At 40.4% G+C, this 23853-nt stretch overlaps 1 non-coding gene across 1 annotated transcript; it reads left to right on the top strand.

Annotated features, from left to right (window-relative positions):
* The first annotated feature begins 295 nt into the window (after window positions 1–295).
* On the top strand, window positions 296–402 carry LOC141625506 (small nucleolar RNA R71). The gene has a single exon (XR_012535285.1). It is a non-coding gene; the product is annotated as a small nucleolar RNA R71 (small nucleolar RNA).
* Window positions 403–23853: the final 23451 nt, after the last annotated feature.

The following is a 23853-nucleotide window of genomic DNA, read 5'->3' as shown; positions in this document are numbered from 1 at the left end:
TTTTGAGACTTCTTCAAGTCTAGCCATAGCTTTTTCAAACTTCAAATTGATTGTGTCAATATGAGCACTAAGTTGAGCACCCAATTGAGTAACGGAGTCCACTTCATGCTTTCCTCCTCTAGTAGCCTTGCGAGGTCTACTATATTGTGAATTATGGACCGCCATTTCCTCAATCTTGTTCCATGTTTGATTGTCATCAACTTCGGTGAACATTCCATTTGATCCCATGTTGAGAATGTTCCTTGAATCTTCATATAAACCATTCCAAAATTGTTGTACCAAGAACCATTCGCTAAATCCATGGTGAGGACATGAGCGACAAATTCCCTTGAACCGCTCCCAAGCTTCATACAAAGATTCTTCATCCCTTTGCTTAAAACCCGTGATTTGAGCTCTTAGCATGTTAGTCTTTTCCGGTGGGTAGAATTTTTTGTAGAAAGCTAGAGCTAACTTCTTCCAAGAATCTATTCCGAGGGTGGCCTTGTCAAGGCCCTTCAACCATTGCTTCGCGGTGCCGATTAGAGAAAAAGGAAATAAGACCCATCTAATTTGGTCTTGAGTCACACCCGTTTGAGAGATTGCATCACAATAGTCGCAAAAGGTTTCCATATGAGAATGAGGGTCTTCACTAGGCATCCCCCCAAATTGGCTCATTTCAACTAATTGGATGAAGGCGGATTTGGCAATAAAATTTCCGGTTAGATGTTGCTGTGTAGGAGTACCATTTGGTAGGTTCTCCTCGGTGGGTACGGAGTGTGACGAGAATTTAGGCATTGTAGGTTGATTTTGTGGGGTATTGTGTAATGGGGTCTCCTCTCCTTCTATTGCGAAAGGGTTGGTGAACTCAATAGTTGGTTGAACAACTTCACTAATACCTCTTAAATTCCTCCTAACAAGTCTCCTATTGTTCGTCAAGGTTCTTTCGATTTCACGGTCAAAAGGTAACAAATCACCTTGTGACCTTCTAGACATGCAAAATATCAAACAACTCGAAAACAATTAGAACAAACCTTGAGGAGTTTTACTTCCCCAAGGCGAAGAAAGACACAACTAATAACAATAAAAAGGAAATCTAAATCAAACAAACACCGTCCCCGGCAACGGCGCCATTTTTGATCGGTCCGTTTCGTGTTCACAATTAAAGGTGTGGTCGTTGGGTCACGTCCGAATCAAAACACAATTTATAGCTTCACAAACAACTCTACAATTAGTAAAGAGGCAAGTAAAGGTCAGATCCCAAGGGACGGGTATTGAAATGAGATTTCTATTGAAACTAGTGGTGTCTTAGGGGTGTCACAATTTGGGTTGATGTAGAAGGTCACTAACTAAAATAGCAATGAAAATAAACTAGCAAGATGAATTAAAAGGGGTGTAAACAATTGATTAAAAAGGCACTAGGTTGTCATGGGATCATAGGGGAATCATGGGAATTGATCATACAAACATGTTCTCAAATTATAAGCAAGCAATTATTGTTGTGATGGATTGAGTTGGGTTATATCTTACAATCCTAGGAAAGTTTGGGTCCCGGAGCCGAATCGATTAGATTGTACAACACCTACAAGTCGACTTAATCTTCCCTACTCAACAACATGCATGGTCTAATGAGACTCGAGTTGGGTTATGTCTTACAAGTCTCATTGAAACGGTAGGAGATGGTGGTAAATGCAAGGATTCATAGGCTTAGCATTTCATCAAATATAACATGTGCATGAGTTGAGATCAAAACAAGCAAGCAAATAAAACATGAAAGCATATTAATTTAAGCATGAATCATTCCCCATGTTGGTTTCCCCTAATCACCCATTAACCCTAGCTAAGAGACTACTCACTCATTATCATGTTGATCATGCTAGCAAGGTTGTCAATCATACCAACAATATGAAACATGATGAATAAATGAAAGTAATTAACAATAATTAAAAAGGGATTAAGAGAATTATACCTACTAATGATTCCAATAATAAAGCAAAGATAAAAGAAGTACTTGAGGCTTGATTGAGAGGTTGTCAATCTCCCAATAATAACCCAAATAATCTTCAATTACCCAAAATAAAGGATGAACAAAAGAGAGATTAAGGAAATAAAACTTGTATTAGAACTTGATTAATTGTTGATTACAAAACTAAAGAGAGATTTGATTGATATTAACTACTCTAATTATTGATAAGAAGAACATGCTCTTCTAATTAGACTAATGGGGTATTTATAGTGGAAATTAGGGGGATGCATTAGGGTTAACTAAGGGCTAAACTAGTAATTACACTTTTTAGATTGAGCAGGGAGGAGCCGGTATTTTCCGAAGGAAGGGCTTCTTTCTTTGTAGCTTGGAGAAGAGGAAATCGCGCTGTAAAGGAATCCGGGCGGATTAGGGTCGGGACGGGCGGATTCTGGCGATGGAACCCGAGCGGATTGGAGAGAATCCGGGCGGATTGTGGAGGACAAACCCGGGCGTCTTGGTGGAAAACCGCACGGATTGTGCGGCTGAAGGACGGACTGAGGACAATCCGCACGGATTGTGCCTCGGCAAGGCTTCTTCTTCTTTTATTCCCTTTTCTTCATAAATTCCGTGGGGATTTCCTTGGGGACTCAAGGATTCTTTCTCAACATTGCTCATCTACTATCATATGTACAAAGGCCTTCTAATCTTGTCTCTCCTTGATGCTTGGTCATTGAATTCCATCAATTTAGTCTCGTTTTGCCATGAAAATGCAAGATTCTTACTCCTTTCCTACCAAGGGATCAAAATCTCAAAGAATATGCAAAACAAAGAACTAAATATAATAAATGACCCAAATATGCACTAAAAAGCATGGGAACAAGGCTAATTCGGGGGCTAAATATGCGCTAATTATGGTCACATCATCATATCTTCGGGAGAGTCGCTGTCTTGCGTTAAGTTGTATAGAGATGTGTCCATGTTGGTAGGAGGGGTAGACTTACCGGTCAACTTCTTAGAGTTTCCTATGGATGGCTTTGAGGTCATCGTCGGGATAGATTGGTTGCGTAAGTATGATGCTAAGTTAGATTGCCGACAAAAGAAAGTGTCTTTGTAGGGTCCCAAGGGTGTTAGAGTGTCTTATAAGGGGTTTGCGGTGAGGCTAAAGTATAAGTTCATCGCTGTAATGACCTTAAAGTCATGTTTGAGGAAGAAGTGTCCCTTGATTCTTTGCCATTGCCAAGCAAGAGATCGGCGCGTAGAGTAGCTGACAGTATCTGATGTATATGTGGTTGGAGAGTTTAGTGATGTCTTTACAGATGAGATACCATGGTTACCACCTAAGAGAGTTATCGACTTCAATGTGGAGCTTATACTGGGGACAGGTCCTATATCTAAAGCACCATACCGTATGGCACCTAAAGAACTGCAAGAGTTGAAGAAACAACTACATGATCTGTTAGACAAGGGGTATATCCAGCCTAGTGTGTCATCGTGGGGAGCACCGTTGTTGTTTGTGAAAAAGAAAGATGGGAGCATGAGGCTATGCATCGACTACAGAGAGCTGAATTGTGTCACGGTGAAGAACAGGTATCCTTTGCACATGATTGATGATCTTTTTTACCAGCCGAGTGGCGCAGGGGTGTTCTCTAAGATTGATTTGAGGTCGGGTTATCACCAGTTGAGGATAGCAGATGAGGATATTCCTAAGACAACCTTCCGGTCTCGTTATGGTCACTATGAGTATGTAGTGATGCCTTGTGGTTTGATGAATGCACCAGCAGCTTTCATGGATCTTATGAACCGGGTTTTTAGTTCGTTCTTGGACAAGCTTGTGGTCGTCTTTATTGATGACATCTTAGTCTACTCTAAAACTAAGAAGGAGCATGAGGAGCATCTGAGGTTACTTTTGCAGACTTTGCGAGATAATCAGCTATATGCCAAGCTATCCAAGTGCGAGTTTTGGCTAGAGGAAGTGGCTTTTTTGGGCCATGTGATATCTAAAGAGGGTGTCTTGGTGGATCCTAGCAAGATTGAGGCAGTGACCAAGTGAGAATCACCGAAGAATGTTGCTGAGATTCGGAGTTTCTTGGGTCTAGCTGGTTAGTACAAGAGGTTCGTGAAAGACTTTTCTACGATATCGCGGCCTATGATAGCTTTGATGAGGAAAGAGACCGGGTTTCGGTGGGATGAGAGTTGTGAGACGGTGTTCCAGACCTTAAAGGAGCGTTTGACCATAGCTCCTATCCTGGCTTTACCTGAGGGAAGTGAGAACTTTAAAGTATACACCGATGCTTCAAAGAATGGGTTGGAATGTGTTTTGATGCAGAATGGGAAGGTTATAACTTATGCATCGAGGCAGCTAAAGCTGTAAGAGGAGAACTATCCTACTCATGATTTGGAACTGGGTGCAGTTGTTTTTGCTCTTAAGATTTAGAGGCACTATCTTTATGGGGCAACCTTTAAGGTGTTTTCACATCATAAGAGTCTGAAATATATCTACTTTCAGAAAGAGCTTAACATGCGACAGAGGCGATGGATAGAGCTGATTGGAGAATACAAAATGGAGATCATCTATCACGAGGGTAAGGCTAATGTTGTTGCAGATGCTTTGAGTTGGAAGAGTGTTCATTCGTAGTGTACAGCTATGTCTTTCCTGAAGCTGAGGGATGAGATGGCCAAGATAGGGATCCATATGATTCGGAAAGGGGATACTGTCGAGGATTTGACGATCGAGCCATATTTGTATGAGGATATCAATAGAAAACAAGAGCTTGATCCAAAGATCCAAGAATGGAAGTCAAGAGTGGAGAGTGGCACGGTTTCCAGGTTTTCTATCCACACAGATGAGAGTGTTTGCTTTGATGGTAGATGTTGTGTTCCTGATGATGTAGATTTGAGGAGAGTAATCATGACAGAGGCTCATTGTACTCCTTATTCAGTTCACCCAGGAGGTGGCAAGCTTTATAAGGACCTCAAGAAAACTTTTTGGTATTGGAGGAAGGTCCGCCAAGTTAAACTTTTACTAGCAGATGTTTATCACCAACATGAATGGGTGGACCAGAAAGGTCGAGAATATACATTCAATAAGGGTTATGAATATCTCAGAATTAAAGGAGACAAAATCGATTGGGTGAACCTGGTCTGGAATAAATGGTCACTTCCTAAACACAGCATGCTCTCTTGGATATATCATCACAATAGCTTGAATATGAAAGAAAAATTGCATAAGTTGGGGATTAGTGAAACTGATACATGTAACATCTGTGAAAATGGAACTGAGAATAATGACCATCTCTTCTTTCAGTGCGACTATAGCAAAGCTATTCTGGGTATTATCCGTAACTGGGCTCGGATCCAGCTCCCAACTCAAGATCTTTTGGCTTGGAGATTGAATATGCAAGGCTCCTGTCTGCAACAGGATGTGATTAACGCTATTATCAACGCTACCATGTATCACATATGGTGACAACGGAATCTGAGTAAGTTTGAACACAAATTACTTACCCTGAAAGCAGTGGCTCACGAAATTACTGAGGAACTCAAGATTCGAATGCGAGGAGGTAAGACTATCAATGTTGGGGACAGAGATCGTCGCTGGCTGAATATGTTGATTGACAGGAAATGTGTTTGATTTGGGGATTTGAAGATGAAGCTGAGATAGAGGGACATGGTTTTGTTGGTAGGAAATAGGTTTATTTCATTTTGTTGTCCATTTTTATTGGTGTATGGTCTTGGGCCGTGTTTTGGTTGGGGAATAGTCCAATCCTTTTGGGTGGGCTAAATCTATTGTATTTGGAACGCTTTTTTTTCGCGATTTATTATATTCTTACATTTCACCAAAAAAAAAGAGAACTTTTGGGTGGCCTAACATGAAGAGGGATGTGGCCGAGTTCGTAGCTAAGTGTCTGACATGCCAGATGGTAAAGGGTGAGCAGCAAAGACCACAAGGTAAGATTCAGTCACTTGAGGTACCTGAGTGGAAGTGGGAGTCGATCTCTATGGACTTTATCGTGGGGTTACCAAGGACACATCAAGGTAACAATATGATTTGGGTGATCGTCGATCGGTTAACAAAGTCAGCTCACGTCATTCCGATGAAGGATACTTGGACTTAGATACAGCTAGCTTTAGTTACAGAAAGCATGTGGTTCAGTTACATGGTGTGCCTAAGGATATAGTGTCGGATCGAGATGCGAGGTTTATATCACGGTTTTGGCAGGAGTTGCAGGATATGATGGGTACGACCTTTAAGATGAGTACAACTTTTCATCCTGCCACAGATGGTCAGACTGAGAGGACTATCAAGACCTTGGAGGATATGTTGAGGGCTTATGCCATGGAGTTCGGTGGGAGGATAGGCTGGATTTGATTGAGTTTTCTTACAACAACAGATATCACACCAGTATAGGAATGGCACCGTTCGAGGCTTTATATGGCAGGAAGTGCCGAAGTCCAGTTTGTTGGGATGATAGCGCAAAGATAGTGGTTTTAGGACCACAGATAGTGCAGGATATGATTGAGCAAGTTCGACTGATTTGTCAAAAGATGAAAGCAGCTCAGGATCGCCAAAAGAGCTATGCAGATTTGCACCGCAGGGACATCGAGTTCGCAGTGGGTGACAAAGTCCTTTTGAAAGTGTCACCGATGTGAGGGGTGATGGGGTTTGGAAAGAAAGGTAAGTTAAGCCAGAAGTTTATCGATCCGTATGAGATCTTGGATCGTGTAGGTGAGGTGGCCTACAGGTTAGCTTTACCACCAGCTTTGGATCGAGTCCACAATGTGTTACATGTTTCATAGCTCCGGAAGTATGTGAGTGATCCATCACATGTGCTTGAGGTTGAGAACATAGAGCTTGATGACTCTTTATCTTATGCGGAGGTTCCTAAAGAGATCTTAGACCGCAAAGTACGCAAGACAAGGAATGGTGAGACCGTCTTACTTAAGGTGCTTTGGTCTAATCATAATGTGGAAGAGGCCACATGGGAACCCGACGAGGCTATGAGAGAATTATTTCCCCACCTTTTTTATCTGGTATGTTGGTTACAGGGACGTAACCGTTGTCTTTTAGGGGGTAGGAGATGGTCGCATGCTTGTTTTTGAGTTAGTTTAAGTTGGTTTAAGTATGTTTTGAGTTGGTTTAGCTATGTTTGTGTCATCTGGTTAGTTGTGTTTGGCGTTTTGTTTTATGTAGTGGGAGTTGTTTGGCTCTTGTTGGTCTTGTGTTGTGTGTATAGTGTGAACTTTGGGGACAAAGTTATTTTTAAGGAGAGAAGACTGTAATACCATGGTTTTCTAAGTCTGTTACTCGGCCGAATATGGCTTACTCGGCCGAGTAAGTGTGTCGTGTGTTTCTGGACAGTTTACTGCCCAAGAATACTCGGCCGAGTATGGGAATACTCGACTGAGTAGAGGATACTCGCCCGAGTATACTCTATACGCGACCGAGTATCCGGTCTGACGGGTAATAATTCCGCGGTTTGATTTAGGAAGGATTAGAGTTATTTAAGACGTGATTTACAGTTTCTAATCATTTTTACAAAACCTAAGCAATACAGCGTAACTCTAATCCTCTCCAAATCTCTATCTCAAGTGCGCGGATCATTCGTGAGTCTAGTTCATCTTTCGTTGCGTCGATTGTGTCAGTAAGCTTTTGATTTCGTAAGTTCTATTGATTTATCTTTTAGGGTTTTTCCCTAATTTGTGATTTGGGGGAAACGGTTTTTGCATATGGTAATTGGAATTATGTGATTATTGTTAGGTGGAGAATTCGTAGAAGAGCCTCTCTAGCTTGCTTGTGTATCTCATTGCAGTTTGTGCTAAGGTAGGGTTTCCCTACTCGGTTTACTGTTTAATTGATTTAAGATTATGTTGTAATTGTTTGTATGATTGATATCATGATTATCTGCTGTTGTTGGATTGGAGTTTGGTGGTGGTGTGGTGATAGTTGTGGTGATGTTTGCGAGGTGCGTCCTCGGCTGAGTGGAGTCACTTGCGGGAGTGGCTTTACGCCCTAGTTTTGCCCTCTGTGGAACCCGCCACAGGAGGGGATGTGCACATTAATGGACAGGGTTATCTGTAACACCCCAACTATCCGGCCAAGATAATTGGGGCATTACCGTCTCGGTTTCCTAGGTAGTGAAATCGGAGATACAATATAAGAACTATTTATAAGTAGCATGTTTAATGGTTTACAACGATAAATGAATAATGAAAGATTACAAGTCATGACCCCTAAGCTAATCTATTAATCATGTCCGACTCGGAGATCATCGGGCCTCGTCCCTCCTCCCGCATGCTACCAAAGCTAACCTGTAAACAACTGCTCCCCATATGATCGAAAATATCATATGGATCGACACAGGCCACCCCAGAAATAGGTGACATTTACACGGACACAACAAACGTCATTTTCAATGATAAATGCAAGACATGACATAATAAGGAAATATGCAACATGTTGATTATGTGAATGAGACACAAATAAATCAACATCATACCGGTACCGGGACATGCCCAGACATACCCAACCTCTACTCCGGTACCGGGACACGCCCAGTCATACCGATCATCACACTAGGTACCGGGATACGCCCAGGCGTACCGGGTCCGAAAGCCAACCAGATCCCCTACCAGACGTCGTGTCTCGACCACACGCGTCCCTCTGTACTGAAGCCATTAATGTGCACATTCCCCTTGGAGTGGGAAGTTCCAAGGGGCGACCCGAGCGTAAGACAGTTTCCCAATCGTCGTATGTCTCCTCAACAATCAAGTACCACCATCAAAGATCTCCAACACAATCCATTCACAACTATACATAAAAAATGGAAGAGCCACATTAAGCATATGACCAATTCATGAATTCCATCCCCCATGTTATGAATAATAAACCTTCCAATACCCACATGACATACTAACCAATTCATGAATGCATATGACAAGGAAAGACACACAAACATGCTTATACAACATTGAAACCGAGTAAGATAACCTACCTTTAAGCATAATCCTTAAGCTAATCGAAATCACCAAGTATCCATCTCATAAAATCGTCTTATCCTACATAAATCATGTAATAACTATCACAATTCACTTTATACTAAATTACAACATAAAATCCCTCATTATTAGTTACTAACTATTCATTTTACCTAATTAAATAATAATTAACCTTTCTTAGTAAACCCTAACTCGAATCTACCATAAGACAAAGAGGAAAGGGTGAGATTTCTACTTACAAAGGTAGATCGGGGCATAAGAGGCATGTTCCACCATTAATCCAAGATTGAAGGCCAAGGGAAAGGCATTTTGGGTATTTTAGAGAGAAGGGAGAGGGTTTTAGTGTAAGAAGGAAGAAGGAGGAGAATGAATGGGATAAGGTTGGGTAGAATGGAAATCCCAAAATATTATCTCTCGGGTACAGCTCAGCACACTCGACCGAGTGACCGGTTCACTCGACCGAGTGGCTCTCACTTCGTCGAGTATACCCTCACTCGACCGAGTGCCGACTCACTTGGTCCACTTGAGTTATTACTCGGTCCACAGGAAGTCCACTAGGTCTAGTTTAGGTCTTACTTGGTCTTATCCGAGTACGTGTGGGTTCCTACACGCGTCCCTAAGTCTAAGTACGTGTCCCACAAATGTCGGGTATTACATTATCGCTCGTTGATGAGCGGGGGCTTAGGTGGGTACGGCTGCGGTCCCCCACTGGCAGGGCTACACACTTTAGTGTGTAGTAAGTTACATGTTGTGATTGAGAGTTGGAGGTGGATGATAATCAGCTGTTTATCTTTTCGTACTTGTCTTATGTTGATTATACATTAACTGACCCTGTTGTTGTTTTATAAAATCTATGGTGATCCATTCGGGGATGGTGAGCAGATTGTGATAGGTGATGATGTTTACTAGCTGTGGGGACGAGATGGGGAGTCATCACTCGAGTCTAGCTTCCGCTGTCATGAGATTTATCATTCACTCTTAGTTGTTGAACATTAGTAACCTTTATTTTGGTTTTGGATTTTGGAACATGTAAACATTTATCAGTTATACTTTAATAATTATGTTTTGGATTGGCAACTTTGATATACTAACCTGGGCAACTGAGATGGTGACGATCTCTCATGCTAGGGTGGTCCTAGTAAGGCACCTTGGTATGCGGGGGTATCACACTCTTGGACTTAGTAACTAGGAGAACTAATATCTATGATGGAGTGTGTGCCCTTAAATTGCTTCCCTTATAGATGATTCCGCCACTTAGATGAGAAAAGTGGCTATTCTTTTGTAGATGCATCCTTTTACTTGTTTTTGTGTGCTGAAATGTGTGGATGCATCGCCATTTTGGCAAGCCCTACCTTGCCTTGCAAGAAGGCATCTTACCTCATAGATGTCTTGTTGTGAGTTGAAGGGGCGGAGTGAGACCCGCTAATTGTCTCACATCGGCTATAGTAGTAGTGTTAGTTTAAATAAAGGTCATAGTTTTTGTCAACTCTTTACTCGGGACGAGCAAAGGTTCGGTTTGGGGATATTTGATGTGACTCATATTTACGCACATTTAGTCCCCAAACTAGCCTTGTTCCTATGCTTTCTTGCATGCATTAGGGTCATTTCTTATGTTTAGCTTCCTACTTAGCATATTCTATGAGGTTTTGTGTCCTTGGTAGGAGAGGAATGCTAACCCAAAACGGAGCTAAATGGATCGCATCTAACGACCAAGCAATAAAGAGGAGACCAATACTAAAGGCCTAAGTTAATAAAACAAGTATATGGGCAGTGATGAAGGAGCCCCTCGACCTCCAAAGGATCCCTACGGATCCAGAGGCAGCCAAGAAAAGAAGAAGGAAATTTGCAAGAAAGGACGGGCAACCCAGAGCCAGACCGGGCATCCCATTATTATGGACGGGCGTCCCACAGCACAGCTCGGGCGTCCCCAAGGCAGGTCGAGCGTCCTTTAATGCAGCATGAGCGGGCAACAGCAGCAGGTCGTGCGTCTCCAAGCAAGACTTGTAAGGCGTTAAACTCATTTAAGGGGCTTAATCGTCATTTAAGCCCTTAGTTACCCTAATACTTGGACTTAGTATAAATACCCCTTTGTATTAGCAAGTGAGATTATCAAGTTTTAATTAGTTTAATCAAGTTATCTTAGATTAATTCAAGCTATTTAGTAGATTAATACAATCCAATTACACAATTCAATCTTAATTACATCTTAATCTTTCCTTAATTATTGTTCAAGTATTCTTAGATCTAGTTGGGTAATTTGAAGATTATTTGGGTTTATTGGAGAATTGACAACTCTTTATCATCCATCAAGTTTTATTCTTTTATTCTTTACTTTCTATTTGATCATCCTAAGTTGGTACAATTTCTCTACTCTTTAGTTAATACTTGTTTATTGTTTTACTCTTTCATCATGTTTAGACTTGTTAATATGATTGACACCATTTTTAGCATGTCCACCATGAAAATGACTGAGCAGTTCCTTAACTAGGGTTAATGGGGGATTAGGGGAGTTAATCTTGGGGTAGATCTTTACTTAATAAGTTCATATGATTGCTTACTTGTTGTAGTTTCAACTTATGCACATGTTATGCTTAATGAAATGCTTGATTAACAACCGAGCATGATTCTCTTATCCTTTCAACAAGACTTGTAAGACATAAACCAACTCAAGGCTTGTTAGACCATGCATATAGTCGAATAGGAAGAATTAAGTCGACTTGTAGGTGTTGTAAAGTCTTGACCGACTCGGCTCCGAGATCCAAAACTTTCTAGGAATTGTAAGATATAAACTAACTCGATTCCACTACAACAATAATTTTCTTGCATCTATGAAACTCATTTATATGATCTCATCATGATTCCCCTATGAACCCATGACACCCTAGTACTTTAATCAATTGTTTACAAACCCCATTTGCTTGCTTTGCTTTAATTTCATTTATTTACCTTGCTTTTGTTAAGTAGTTTAGATTGCAACTCTCAACCCAAATTGTGACACCAAAGACATAGCTATTCACAACCGGTAAGTCAATACTTTACTTCTCCCTTCAGATCCGACCTTTACTTACCGCTCTACTAAGAGTAGTTTATTGAAAATATAAATAGTGTTTTGATTAGGGAGAATAGATGACACTTCGACCCTCATATCAATTATTTTCCCAATCACATGATATTCAAAAGAACTCAAGAACTCTAAGGTAAGAAACGGGTAAGACTTCTTGTGAAGTTGGTACAACTCATCCATCCGCAAAATCTCGAATATGTGTGATATATCCGAGTCCACGCCGAAAGTTGTCAAGATCTCAGGGTCTATACAACAAGTCGGTCTCATGGTTCGACTCATCAAAGCCACGAAAGCAGGCCGCTGTTTGAAGTTAGCAAAGATTACTGATGGGTACTCGTCTACTTGTGGAGCAAGCGGTTCTTGGCTCGATTGACCCTCCTCAATTGGAACATTGGCACGAGTCCTTTTCTTTGGAGGTGCTCTTGGTTTCGGCATGCTGCAACAATACAAGTTGAACAAGAATTTTTCGGAAATTATATCTGGATAAGGGCGCTTTTTCAGTTTATACACTTATAAGACGGAGTTTTAAGACGGATTTTTCTATCAAAAGGCATGAATTTTAAACTTGGTAGAGCATTACCACCATCCATTGAACCATGAAGAACATCTTAGTAGCAATCTATGTGACCAAAAATCAAAAATTTGGGCAAAACCCTAGAAATTTTTGGTACAAATCGGGAATTTTTGAGCATGGAAACTATCTTTTGCATGAGTAAATCAATGATTAAGAGCAATTACTACCAAGCTAGTATCATACAAACATAAATCCTTGAATTATAAAAGTAAAATTTTCAGATTTGGGGCAAGTTTCTCACTTAACATAATTAAAATAAGGAGTTTTTGATAGTTGCATACCTTAAGTCGGAGATTGAGTAGAAAGAGCAAAGGCAAGAACAAATCCGAGAGCAAAGTTAGCAAAATCACCCAAGTTTATGTTGAGAGAGAGAAATTTTGATGAAAATTGTGTGTAGAATGAGAGTGTGAGGCGTGAAGAATGATAAAAATAGGTTTAATACGTTTCTAGAAAAACTCGAGCTGAACCGCAAATAATTGGAGTACTCGGCCGAGTACTGAACCTACTCGGCTGAGTACTTGGTCTACTCGGTCGAGTACTCAGAGGTCAGTAGTTGGCCTAAAACGCCATTCTGGGTACTCGGCCGAGTGCCTTTATACTCGGCCGGATTTTGCTTACTCGGTCGAGTATCCGTTTTACTCGGTCGAGTATACCAGCACAGTATCGAAATTCGAACACTTTATGAATAATTCCCCTGCAAAACAACAAACATTGTTCGGAGTTCCACTCATCCAGAACTCGTCACGCTTAAACCTTACTTCGATCATACACAAGGCAACTTAATTTTTACACATCCTACGACGACTTAATTACGCAACACCCATTGTACTACACATAGTTCTTTTAACGGGATTATTCATGTTATAGGCACACATAAGCACTACGCCAAATAATAGAATCAACAACGGTTAGATAAGGTGATATATCGTTCTAATACAAAACACGGAACCGTTATTACATCGACCGTTGTTATTATGTTACCACGGTTGTTAAAAAGACGGAACCGTTAAAAAATGTAAATAACGGGTTAAAATAACCGTAATACAATATTTAGAACGGTTCAAAAACCGTTGTCTATAATAATGAAACCGTGGTAGTATTAGTTGGAATGCTCTACGGAAACCTCTGAAAACGGTTTTATTGAAACAAAACCGTTGTAAAATATTAAATATGACAACGGTTTAAGCTTATTAAACAATTTTAAATGTCATGAATGCGACAACGGTTTTATTTTGCTATATTATATTTTTGGCCGTAGCATTATGGATGAATATGTCAACGGGTTTCTATGTAAATGCGACAGTTGTCAATATATTTATTGACCACGGTTTTATTTTTAACCGTTATCGAATTTATAAATATTTTTTAAAATAAATTGTTTTAGCAGTTCCAAAGAAAAAATGCTAATTTTTGCGATGAGCGTTTCAATAAATGCTACTTGCAAAATAGCATTTCAAAGAAATGCACATTGTAAAAATTCAATCTTGCATCATCAGAATATTACATAGATTGATCTATTCAACCCAGCATCATTTTCAGTAGCAGGTTCCGCTGAAATGCTACTGCAAAATAGCATTTCAGCAGCTGCGCATTGCAAAAATGCAATCCTGCATCATCAGAATATTACACGGATTAATCTATTCAACCCAACATCAAAATATTATAAACAGGGTGACCAAAACTAAATACACAGAGCTCTATATACACACATACATAATGAGTGGACTATTGACACTCCGGTAATGAAAGAAAATAAGTGGCCCACTTATTTCTCATGTCGGCGATGTCTTCCTTCGAATAGGTTGGGTCTTTGTTGATTAAAAGTGGGAACTACAAATCAAAATATACTTAATCAAAATAGACAGAATAAGTGGAATATTACACAGAATTAAACCCAAGTTATGTTTGAAATAGTTATTAAAACACACTAACCGGCGACTCTATGTTGATATAATTTTGGGTGATAATCTCCCACATAGACCGACAACAGTAAAAGGCGCATTGTTTGTTGTCTGGTTGTAAAGGATACTATTATATAAATCACATACAAATAAGCTAAATTAGATCAACCTCTCGCATAAACATAAATTAAATTATAGGAGTAATTATTAAGAATACACTTACCTTTATCGGGACAAAAGTTGGACTTAGTGCTGCAATTGCTCGAAACACACTAATTCATAAATATATATAGGAAATTATAATTAGCATTTGGCTCAGTAATATTGATGGGACATTAAAAGGAGCCTAGTCTTCAAAGGTCATACAATAACAAATGACATTATAATGTAAGGTTGTAAACTTACTCAGTTATCATCTTTACAAATTTCTCAGAGGGACTATGTCCGCAAGAGTCAATCCAGTACACTGTGCTTTTTCTCACATTGATTGCCGCTAGCAGCTAATGCTTGCTATGAAATATTCAAAATTGAACTGTTAGTTCATATACATGCATGTAAGCGTGTTAATAAATGAATAGAATCGTGATTCATTATAATAAAGTACAATACATACCGATTCTCATTGTATGGGGCAAGCCATAGGCTTTTGGCCGTCGTCAACTGTTGAGCAATTTTATCGATGTGATTTTCGTATGTATCTCCATGCACCTTTAGAGAGAACACAACAGGTTTCAAGAATCCGTAGTCATGAGAAACGTATTTCCCCTCAGCGATGTGTGTAAACAGGTACCTATTACGTCAAATGGAACGAAGAATGATATTTTCATTGATGATTTAAATAAACATCACTATTCGTAAAACCAAATTACAAGTTTTATTAATGAACTTACTTCATCCAAATTAAAATGTGTATAGCATCTAACTCGTCAAGGTCGAGAAACTGACACAGTGATTCCCCATCCAATTAGCAACTGTACCTTCACCCACAATAGCCTCTTTGATCTGAATAATGAGTACATCCCCGGTAACTACCTTCCTTTCAACCAGCTGGTGCAAAGCTCTCAGCATTGGAGTATTCAATTTTTGCTTATAATCATCGCTCTGATATTTAGTTATAATAGGAGTAGCAGGCTCGGGTGCAACATAATTAGATGGCTTATAATATAAGTCATCTGCTTTAAGTTCCGTCTACAATTTAGAAAAAAATATATATATACATCACCCGAGACGTCATATATAATTTAAATAAAAAATAAAAAAATTCACAATCTATTTTTCAAATTATTACTACCTCTTAAATTTCGGGTGGAGAGGCAGTCGAATCAGTGACTTTGGGTGTTGACGTAGTAGTCCTAAGTTCAGCCATAATGGCTTCGTGTAACTCCTGCAAATGTAAAAATTAAAATACTTACTATATGTTAGATAAGGTTACCCTAATAAATTTAAAGGCGTTCATTATATAAAATGTGTTAGCTTTAGCATAACTACCCCGGAGATGCCAACATTAATGAATGCTTCAGACCATTGCACAAAAGAACCCACGACATCTTGCAAACACCAATCTGTAAGTGGTACTCTTAGAATACCATACTCCTCCAGATATAAGTGGGTCATTTCCACTTTCCCACATTTTGGACGGAGGGGCATGCCATGAACCTCAACTTCATGAATCTGGTCGTAATAGAACGCGGCTGCCCTAGCAATAGCAATTTTGCCAGTTTGTACTTTACGGGCACGGTAGTAAAGAACACAAGGCTTCTTTCAAACACCCTTCACATTTTTAATTAATTAGTATATATATAACAATTATAAACTAGTCGTAGTTGCTAATACCTCGTCGAAATCCGGATTTGGAGATGAGAAGAACGTGTCATCATCAACTACCTCCACCTCCTCTCTCACGGCCTTCATGGCTTCCTCTTCAACTTCCCAATCTTGATCCTTTGACATGTCTTCGGCTCCCACCTCATTCTTCTTTGCCATGTCATCCTCAGCTCGCATGCCCGCTTTTTCCTTCTTCTCCCATGCTTCCTTTATGACTTGCCGAACCATAACCAATTCTTCTTTAGATGGCTTATCCCCCGTTTCCACCATTCCTTGAGAGACCCGGCCATTGTTTGTAGCTGTGTAGTAGAAATGAATATGATTAAAGTAATTAGTATAATTTCAGCATATATATTTGATACCCGTCATGTGGTGTCAAAAATAATATTTATAAACTCCAACTACAACTATAGCTAGCGGCAGTCGGGTCGAACCACAGAGAGGCAGACGTAATTTCTAGTTGTTTAAATTCGGTCTAAGGTAACAAAAGGTAGGGGTTTGATTGGATTTGGTCTACAGCTAATGAGCAATAAAATAAAGTGAACTAAGCAAACGGATGAAATCAAGTATAAAAGAGGTACTAGGATGGTCGGTTCGTTATAGTTTCGGCGGCAGCATATTAAACAGGTCTAAACAAAACATATGAGGTGGGAAATAAAGAGGTCCTCTTGGTCCACTCTTAACAAATAGCATCTTTCGATCTCGCTATAGGTCCCTAATATCACTAATACTAACTTTCGTCCTGAAAAGTGATTTACGATCTAAACTTTACCTATCTTTCGATCCCGGCATAGTTTAGTCATTTTAATTGGTGATCTAGCAACTGTCCCTATCTCTCGATCTAATGGGTCAGTCATATCCTAAGCATTCAACTAGTCGTGTGCACTCGATTCGTCGAATTAAGAATTAAAACAATTAAAACGAAAATAAAAACCTCACGTGGTCAGTCGATCGACCGGGTAGGGTGGTCGATCGACCAACACGCGAATCAGGCCGTGTTCTTTATGTTGTCGCCTACACTATAATTCCCCTACATCCTAGCACGAATAAATTAGCTACTCATACTATCGATGATAACAACAATGAAATTAACGAAATAGACAGAAGGTTTCATGCTTAAAATGAATGAACAAACAATTAACAATAAAGATAATTCGGTTTCGGGAGACTAACTAACAATTCCTATACTATCAATGCAATAAAGATGAACTGAAAATAGAGCAAGTGAATACCGAAATTGCAGAAGGATCGTAACGGAAAGATTGAAAGCACAACGAAAATCCAATGCAAAATAGTTTCCCAAACCCTAATTATTTCTAAAGAACTGTATGTAAAACTTAATGTGAAAACTTCCTCATAAACTGATGCTTCTAGGTTACGTTATATAGGAAATATACGTAACAATTATTATCAAAACCTAAACTCAATGGGCTTGCGTTTCCTCGATCTTTTAATTCTCGTCTGGGATAGCGGCTTGGTCGATCGACTGCTAGGACTGGTCGATCGACTAAATAGCAATGAACAGTAGCTTCTGGAACACGATGGTTGGTCGATCGACTGAAGGTAGTGGTCGATCGACTGCTTGAGCTGCTACTTGACTTCTATAATCCCGTGGACTTGTCTTTTGGGCCTTGGAATGCGCACCAAGCTTGTTCCTTAAGTAAATTCTTCACGTCAAAATGCAATGCAGATACTCGGGACGGATTTAGCTGGATTTCCTCTGGATTCTTCACATTTCTGGAATAAAGTACAAAAACACGAAAGTAGACGGAAATGGGGGAAATGGTAGCTTAAACTACACAAATGAGCTCTGAAATGCGTGTAAAATGAGGTGCAAAACATCATATAAAAGACACGCATCAAACTTCCCCAAACCAAACCCCTGCTTGTCCCCAAGAAAGAACTAGACTCGATCTAATGGAACGAGTTCAAACTCAGAGCGAATTGCAACAAGTAAAGCCTAAACCATTTTAATGCAACAACCAACAATCAATTAGCGTATGAATCATGCAAACGAGTTATGAAGTCATTAAAAACTATGCTGAACCGTCAACTATAGAGACTTATCAAATTGGACTCTCGCGGGCCGCTCAAATCACTCATAAGCATAGGTGAAAATATAAGAGGATAGAAAGAATTCGTTTTGTACAGACTCTCACCTAACTACGACCTATAAGAACATGCCTTCAATATAATATGAAAGTAATCTCTATGACCGTACATATGCATTCCAACCAACAAATGATCATGACACATGCCGAGGTATATATGGGATATGTGAGGTATGGGTAAGAAGAGGCAAAACATTTTATGGAAAAGTGGAGGTACAGGTGATCAAGCTAGTACCGAAACTGAACCATATGGCAACATCCAACTTCTTGCTCAAAAACAAATGAAACGGTGCTATAGCAAGCACAAATCTCATAATCTCCAGGTATAAAAGTAATCAACTAACTCCCCATAAGATATGGATAATACATGGGAGCAAAAATCGCCAAAAGATAAAGGCTTGAATTATGCGAATTGATTCTTTTTTTTTTTTCTCTTTCGAACTCCAGTCGATCGACCAAGTATAGCAGTCGATCGACTGCTTTGAACAGTACAGAACCTCTTTTTCTCTTTTTTCGAATCATTTTCTCTTCTTTCTTTTTATATTTCTTCCTTTCCTTCTTTTCATTTTCCCAACAATCATCTCAATTGAGTAAATACCACCAAAAACGAAGTAACAATCCCAAAAACATGGACTACTAGCTTGACAAAGGACAGGCTAAATGTAGGATGTGGTAATGGGACAAAAAGGTTATTTTTGGCAGTGTGGAGCTTATAGGCATAATAAAAAAAAAAAGGAAACCTCTACCACATGTGTCAACAAACCACAAACCGAATGCATACAGGTATTAAGCAGATTAAGTTCATATTTATGCAAATTAAGGAAACATGTCTCATAAGGAGTACTACTCACATTCCTAAATAAACCGGTCATAGATGTCACCAGTTATAGGCTCTAAATCTCAGAAATATGATGTAGTTTGCCAAAATTCAAAGTCAAGTCTCTAGTTCAGCAAATAAATTTAACGAAAACTCGTAGATATGCATATATGATTCTACTAATAACATGTTAATTAGCAAGGCTTAGGCGAAAACAGATGCAATTACAATATCATCATTGAAATACTACCGTCCCGACTCGACCTACATGCTAAAATAAACGTGCAATTTTTTTGAAATTTATGAAATTTTTCAATTTTTTTTTTTGAATTTTGATTTTTGTATATATATAGGAAATAAATAACAATGCAAGACATAAAATGCAGTAAACGTGAATGCAAAGCAGAATGAATGCGACGCAAAACCCTTCCCCAAACCAAATCACACAATGTCCCCATTGTGCAAAATCATGTAATGAAGAAAAGAGAAACGGGAATTTGCGAGAAATTTAAACAAATAGATATGACATGAAGTGAAAATTGGGAACTCACAAGACTTTTAAGCGCATCAAAGGAAACCTCCCCAAACCAGCGTGAGCTAGGAGGTTTCAGTAGCCAGCAGTGCTACTAATAAGTACCTGAAAAGACAAAAACAAAACTCACGCATAAAATCGAGAAGACAATTTTGAAGCGGTAAAATTGTGCACAATTGAGAAAATAGAAGAAATAAATAAAATGACGGAAGATAAAGTGGAGTAGAAAACTCCCTTAAGTCCGCAAATCGACCAAACATAGCAGGAGAGAGGTCGTGAACAGGTACATCAGTACATGGTGGTCGATCGACTACATCACTCAGTCGATCGACCAAGTGAACAGGAACAGAAGCTCCTGGAAACCGCAGACCACCGATCGACGACCAACCACCGATCGATCGAAATACTGCTGAAACTTCTTATTTCTTCGTATTTGCTCAATTTCTTAAGCTAATGAGGTCTAAAAACCTGCAAGTGCACAACAATACGCGCCCAAAATTGCGCAAAACCCAAAGTAAAGTCTAAAGCATATAAAATCCTAAGCAAGCAAAATAAAATGCGAAGTTTCGCGCACACAAAAGCAATAAAAAGTGTTTAAAAACAATAAAATGTTTGATAAGCAATGTGACCAACTAGTAGTTGATCAAAAACGGCCACGGTATGGCCCACTTCGTTGGCTTCTGGCTACTAGAGGTAGCCTCAATGGTGCTTATCTTATCAGCTGCACCCTTCTTAGCTTCCACGTCCGTATAGCTCAACGGATCAACACTTTCATCATCTCCCTAATCAACGACCTCTTCAGACTCGTCAGAATCCAAATCGGACTTTCTTGCCTTGACCGGCTCGTCATCAATTTCCTCATCGGTGGCATAGCTAAGGCAACCAAGACCTCCTCGTGAGATGATTGGCTTCTTCGCAGCTAGAGTGACTTGCGCTCTTCCTTCCCAAACCAGCTCTGACTAATATCGAAAATAGACAAATCTTTCTCCGATTTGCTCCCAATCTGGGGGGGAAGGGTTACAACAGGAATAGAGATAGGCATATCAGGAAGCACAAAGTACGATTTCTTGTCAGAAACCGTATTACAAGTCACAGGCCACATGGGTTCCTTTTTCTTAGACGGCTGGGCAAAGACGATAGAATGCTTGCCCACTTTGAAGGTCAAGGTTCCTAGACCAACATCTATGACTGCACCAGCAGTGTGCAGAAATGGCATACCCAAAATAATGGGAATATGGGCATCCTCAGGCATGTCAAGTACAACGAAGTCGACGGGGAAGAAAAACTTTCCTATTTGGACAGGAATGTCCTCTACGACCCCTATTGGCTGGACCGCATCGATCACCATCCGTCATCATATCATATCACACTGCGAACCTAGTTAGTTTGAGCTTCCTAGCTAGACTCAGGGGCATGACACTTATACTAGCTCCTAAGTCACATAATGCCTTCTCAATAGAGAAGGTACCTATATTGCAAGGAACAAAAAAGCTACCCGGGTCCTCTAGCTTATGGGGTGCAGTGTGAGACAAATAAGAGCAGGACTCTTTGGTTAATGCGACAGTATGCACATTTTCAAGTGACTTTTTCTCAGACAGGAGTTGTTACATGAATTTAGTATAGGCAGGCACTTGATTAACTAACTCAAGGAAAGGCACTTGTACATTCAAGCTACGAATAAATTTTTCAAATTTATTGAAAGATACCTGTTTCTTCGTCGGCACTAGTCTCTCTGGATACGGGGCTGAGAGAAGTACCTTAGCCCTCTCCTCTAAGTCTCGCATGCCGGCATCCGTGGACTTAGGCTGAAAGTCCACAACTTTCTCCTTATTGAAGCTTGACCCTTCTTCAGACCGTCTCAAATGTGAGCCATTAACCGTCATTGATCGAACTTGAGCCGGATCACCCATCAAGACTCTCGGTCTTTCCCAATATTTTCGGATCGCGTTCCCGGAACAAATGATCCCTCAAGTTGTCGGGCATCGGAGGACGAAAAATCTCGTTATCGCCAGAAGGATCTCGGTCCGATCGACCAGTGATGTCGATCGATCGATCGGGATGAACAGACCAGCTCTATAACCCGCACTTCGGGCCGATCGATCGGTATGTCACCGATCGATCGATATACCTGTAGATGCCTTTTTCTTTCCTTTGCTCGTTCCAGCTTTGTTTTGACTCGGTTTTGCCTCATCTTTCGCAGTGGCATCCTCGACCATAGCAGGCCCCTCCAGGGTAGACCCACTCCTCAAAGTTATGGCATTTAGGGTCTCTTTCGGTCGTTTGAGTTGGTAAGTGTCCCGGAGTTCGAGTGGTACTCTTGCTAGCCAATTGAGCAATTTGGCTCTCTAGCATCTTCATCCCTACCTCTCTAGCATGGGACTCCTTCAAAGCAATAAGTTCTTCAACTAGGTGAACTCGAGAATTTTGGGATTGTTGCTTTCTCGAGGAATATACGGAGGTTTTGATATGGTTGTTTGTGAGGGGCACATAGGCTTGCTTCTTCTTCTTTGTTGTTGTGGAGGTTGAGTCGGATTTAGGACATTCTGCCGCTCCACCTCAGGTTGGGGTGGACATTCGGCTCATAGTACGTGTTTGTCCGCCTATAGTGTTGAAAGGCGGCAAAGACAGACTCAAAGGGGACAGAACAATTCTCCGAGACATGCCCTCGGCTCCACATCTTCTACGAGACGAAAGGACCGTCTGAAACAGCGTTAACATGGTACATCCCTCCTTTAGAAGCTCCTCCCAACTCATATTTGTCAAACCTTGCAGTGAGAGCTTATAGTGCAGCAACAGAGGAAGATTCAGCAGCTCTCCTCTGGTTTCCTCTCGAATTCCCATATTCAGCCTTATGAGTGGCCAAATCATCGATGATCTTCCACCCCTTTGTCTCTCCCATGTTTTCAGCAAATCGGCCATTGGCTGCAGCATCCAAAATAGCCCTCTGATAGTCATACAGCCCATTGTAGAACTGGTTGCAAAGGCTCCATTTTTCGAACCCATTGTGCGGTATGGTTCGCACCAGTTTCTTGAAACGGAACCATGCTTCATGAAAGTTCTCATCAGACACTTCTTTAAAGCTCGTGATTTGAGCTCTAATGGCATTCGTCTTCGAGGCAGAGAATTACTTTTTGTAGAATGCCAGGGCTAAGGAATTCCAGTCGGTGATCCCATGGGCGGCTCGGTCCAGATCTATATACCACTCTCTTGCAGCGTCGCGAAGAGAGAAAATGAACATGGTCTCCTTGATCTGATCTTGGGTCACACCGGTCGGCGGGGGTGTAGAGCAACAATAGTCAATAAAAATCTCCATATGCTTGGCTGCATCCTCATTTGCAGCACCCCCGAACTGGTTTCTCTCAACCAGGTTAATATAGGAAGGCTTTGGCTCGAATTTTCTCGCCTCCCCAGGTAGTTCGAATCCTTTGTAGAGATTCGCAGCTGTCGGCTCTGAGTGACTAGCAATGGTTGCTTCTTCACCATGACTGGAACTTCGAGAAGTGACTGTCTCCAAGAAATTGAAGCAGGAGATGTAGGTGGATCTTCCTCGAACAAAGCGTTCTCGTAGTAGCTTGACAGAGTACTCAGCTCTTCCTCTGTCGGTAATACCCTTTGTGATCGTCTCAACTCGCGCAAGGATTTCTCGATCTCAGGATTTAATGATACTAGTTCACCACCCTGTGACCTGCGCATAAGAAGAAACTACAAAATGAATATAAGAAAAGTTTAAGGAACGGATGTCCCTTAAACTAAGAAAGACTAAAAATAAAACAACTAAAAATTAGAACTATTGCCTCCCCGGCAACGGCGCCAAAATTTGATACCCGTCGTGAGGTGTCAAAAATAATATTTATAAACTCCAACTACAACTATAGCTAGCGGCAGTCGGGTCGAACCACAGAGAGGCAGGCGTAATTTCTAGTTGTTTAAATTCGGTCTAAGGTAACAAAAGGTGGGGGTTTGATTGGATTTGGTCTACAGCTAATGAGCAATAAAATAAAGTGAACTAAGCAAACGGATGAAATCAAGTATAAAAGAGGTACTAGGATGGTCGGTTCGTTATATTTTCGGCGGCAGCATATTAAACAGGTC

This window comes from Silene latifolia, chromosome X (genome assembly GCF_048544455.1).
Source record: "Silene latifolia isolate original U9 population chromosome X, ASM4854445v1, whole genome shotgun sequence".
Taxonomy (NCBI): Eukaryota; Viridiplantae; Streptophyta; class Magnoliopsida; order Caryophyllales; family Caryophyllaceae; genus Silene; species Silene latifolia.
This window is presented reverse-complemented; position numbering and strand designations above follow the sequence as displayed.